Source organism: Lynx canadensis, chromosome D3 (genome assembly GCF_007474595.2).
Source record: "Lynx canadensis isolate LIC74 chromosome D3, mLynCan4.pri.v2, whole genome shotgun sequence".
Taxonomy (NCBI): Eukaryota; Metazoa; Chordata; class Mammalia; order Carnivora; family Felidae; genus Lynx; species Lynx canadensis.
In genome coordinates, this window is record NC_044314.2 from 23,247,798 (window position 1) to 23,252,224 (window position 4,427).

The following is a 4,427-nucleotide window of genomic DNA, read 5'->3' on the forward strand; positions in this document are numbered from 1 at the left end:
CATTGGAAACGATAAACATAGTAAAGGCAGTAAAGGATAATCAGTTATAAAGCTAGTTTTAAGATGAACTAAAACCACAACAATCAGTTAAAGGATACATAAAATAAAAAGGTGTAAAATGTGACATCAAAAACATAGAACATGGGGAAAGGGAATAAAAATTTGGTTTTGGAATATGTTCAAGTTTAAATTGCTATAAACTTAAAATAGACTATTATACATAGAATGATATATAAACCTCACAGTAACCACCAAGCAAAAAAATAAAATAAATACACACATATAAAAGTGAGAAAATTAATTACATAACACTAAAAAAGTCATCAAACCACAAGGGAGGAGAGAAATAAGGAACATAGAGGAGCAATAAAAACAGCAAGAAAACAACTAACAAAATGGGAATAAGTACTTATCTTTTAATAATCACTTTAAATGTAAATAGATTATATTCTCCAATCAAAGCAAGAGTGGCTGAATGGATAACAAGACACATCTATATAATAACTACAAGAGACTTGCTTTAGAAGGACATAGGCAGACTAAAAGCAAAGGAATGGAAAAAGATATTCCAAGAAAATGGAAATGAGAAAGCTAGTGTGGCTATATACATATTGGACAAAATAGACTTTAAATAAAAGACTCAAAAATTTAAAAAAGACAGATTTGCACTACATAATGTTAAAAGGTTCAATCTAGCAAGAAGATATAATGTGCATAAATAAACATTATAAATATTCATTCCACATAGGAGCACCAAAACATATAAAAAGCAAATATTAACAGACCTCAGGGAAATACTGATAACAACACAATAATAGCAGGGGCTTTAACATCCCACTTGCATCAATGGGTAGATCACCCAGACAGAAAATCAATACGGAATCATCTTAAAGAAACTAGAAAAACAATGAAGCCCAAAGAGTAATAAAGATCAGAGAGAAAACAGACTAAAAATACAATAGAGAAGATCAATGAAGTTCTTTGAATGGACAAAATTGGCAAACCTTTAGCTAGACTCACCAAGGGAAAAAAAAGTCTCAAAAGAAAAATAAACCAAAGAATTCACAACAGAAATACAAAAAATAAGAAACTACTATGAACAATTATATGCCAACAAGTTGAACAACTTAGAAGAAATGAATAAATTCCTAGAAACTTACAATGTTCCAAGACTGAATCATGAAGAAATAGAAAATCTGAATAGACCAATTATTAGTAAGGACATTGAATCAGTAATCAACAATCTCCGAACAAACAGAACTCTAGGACCAGACAGCTTCACTGGTGAATTCTACCAAACATTCAAAGAAGATTTAATACTTATCCTTCTCAAACTTCTCCAAAAAAAATTGAAGGGTAGGGAATGTTTCAAAATTCATTTTATAAGGCAAGCATTAACCTAACACCAAAAACGGACAACAATACCACAAGAAAATTATAGGCTACTATCTCTGATAAATGCAGAAGCAAAAGTCCTCAACCAAACATTAACAAAATGAATTCAGCAACACATTAAAAGGAACCTACACCAGGATCACATAGGATTTATTCCAGGGACGCAAGGATGGCTCAACATTTGCATATCAATCAGCATAATACACCAAAGTAACAAAATGAAAGCTAAAAATAAGATCATTTCAATAGATGCCAAAAAAAAGTGCATTTGACAAAATCCAACATCCTTTTATGATAAAAACTCTCAAAAAAGGTATAGAGGGGATGTGCCACAACATGACAAAGGCCATACATGACAAACCTACAGCTAATATCATACTCAATGGTGAAAAACTGAAAGCCTTTCGTCTAAGATCATGAAAAAGAAAAGGATGCCCACTGTCACCACATAATATTGGAGATCCTAGCCACAGAAATTAGACAAGAAACAGAAGGCACACAAATTTAAAGGAAGAAGTAACACTGTCACTATTTGTAGATGACAGGACAGAATACATAAAAAACCCTAGGCTCCACTAAAAACTATTAGGACTAATAAATTCAGTAAAGTTTCAGGATACAAAATTAATATACAATAGGTAGGGAAGGATCACTGATGAGATCCCCGGGTGAGACTTGTATGCCCACCCCCATCCTGGCCCCCAGCACCCACCCAGTCATCATCAAAGTGACGCTTGTCTTCAACAACCATGGGAAACTGCATCTCTCCAAGTTCTATCAGCTCAACTTGTTATTCACAATAACAAAGCATCAGGGAGACATTCCATTTGGTATCTAACAGAGATGAAATGTTTGTAATTTCCTAGAAAAAGGACTGTTAATTGGAGACTCTGACAACAAACTGATTTTTAGGCATTATGTAACATTATATTTTGTCTTCTGGGTGGATTCTTCAGCAAGTGAACTTGGCATTTTAGATCTACTTCAATGATTCATGGAAACATGAGACACGTGCTTTGAAAATGCCTGTGAACCGGATTTAATTTTCCATTGTAGATGAGGTTCACAATATTCTCGAAGAAGTGGTGATGGGGGAATGGTACTAGACACCAATATGAATGAGGCTCTTACACCAAATGATATACAAAATAAACTGGAGAAACATGAAGCTGGCTTAGAAGGGGCTCCAGCCCATGCTCTATTAGCTGTAAAGAATATGAATCTTCCTGATATCCCAAGAAATATTATAATTGGTGACATCAGTATAGAAATGCCAAATCTGCCCTCTTTAAATAAAAAATTTTAAAGGCCACTCCCAAGCAAAGTCAGAAAAGTCATTTAACCTTACCATGCAGTTGTTTACCAAAAATAGAGGAAGAGAGTCTCAACTTTTGTTCTTGGATTTAAGTCAGGGTACCATTACAGAGGTTGTATAAAATCAGTATGGAAGCTTTTCCTGCTCAGTGATTTTGAAATTGCATTGCTCCAATGTTATATTTCTCTTTTCTAAACTGCATTCCTATGCCCACCTAAGGCATGCTTCTATGGATTGGCTACTAAAATATTTTAATAAGTGTTTGAGACATTCCTTTAAATTATGTACAATCCAAAATGTTGATATTTTGTATGGATCACAAGTGTAGCATTCCATAATTCTTTCTGCTATTTGTCACAATTTTTAAAGAACTGAGTATGTACTGCATGAAAACATTAGGAACTTTCTTAGTTTAAATAAACTCCAGTTAAAAAGGAACTTCTCTCTTAGTTTAAATAAACTGCAGTTAAAAAGGTAACTGGACTTCTTTTTTTTTTTTTTTTTAAGTTTACTTATTTTGAGAGACACACACACACAAAGTGTGAGCAGGGGAGGGGCAGAGAAAGGGAGATACAATTCAAAGCAGGCTCTTCACCACCAGTGTACAGCCCAATGTGGGGCTTAAACTCACAAAGCATGAGATCATGACATGAGCCGAGATCAAGAGTCGATGCTTAACCAATTGAGCCACCCAGGTGCCCTGGTAACAGGACTTCTAAAGTACCTCTCTGTTTGTCTGATACCTACACTTTAGCAATAATTTTTTCATGACCCTCTGACTCAGCTAATAAGGTATATTTTATCACTGTTAAAAAAATATATACAAAAATCCATTGCACTTCTATATACAATAAACTATCAGAAAAATCAAGAAAACAATCCCACTTACAACTTCATCAAAAGAATAAAATTCCTAGAACAAATTTAACCCAGAGGGTGAAAGGTCTGTACATTGAAAACTTTAAGATACTGGTAAAGGAAATTGAAGACACAAATAAATAATCCGTCAAGCTCATGGATTAAAGAATATTGTTAAAATATCTATATTATTCAAAGCAATCAAAAGATTCCATATAATCTCTATCAAAATTCCAGTAGCATTTTTCAGAGAAATAATTCTAAAATTTATATGAAACCATAAAATATCCTGAATAGCAAAACAATCTTAAGAGCAAAGCGAGTGGTATCATGCTCCTTGATTTCAAACTACACCATAAAGCTATGGTAATTAAAACAGGATGGTATGGCACAAAAGCAGACACATAGATCAGTGCAAAAGAATATACAGCCCAGCAATAAATCCATGCATATATGGTCAATTAATTAATGACAAGGAAGCCAAGAATACACAAGGGGGAAAGGATACTATTTTAAATAAATGGTTTTCAGAAAATTTGACAGTTATGTGCACAAGAATGAAACTGGACCATTGTAATTTAAAATGGATTGAAGGCTTGAATGTAGGACTTAAAACCAGTAAACTTCTGGAAGAAAACATAAGCTGTAAGCAATTTGATCTTAGTGATTTTCCTTGGATCTGTCTCTAAAGGTAAGGAAAACAAAAGCAAAAACAAACAAGTACAACTATATCAAGCTAAAAAAAAAAACCAAACAAACAAAAAAAAATTTCTGCACAGCAAAGGAAACTATCAACAGCTAACAAAAAAAGAGGTAACCTTCTCGACGGGAGATGGTATCTGCAAATCACAAGTTTATT

At 33.4% G+C, this 4,427-nt stretch overlaps 1 pseudogene; it reads left to right on the plus strand.

Moving 5' to 3' along the window:
* Positions 1 to 2,050: 2,050 nt before the first annotated feature.
* LOC115528003 lies at positions 2,051 to 2,701 on the plus strand (annotated as a pseudogene).
* Positions 2,702 to 4,427: the final 1,726 nt, after the last annotated feature.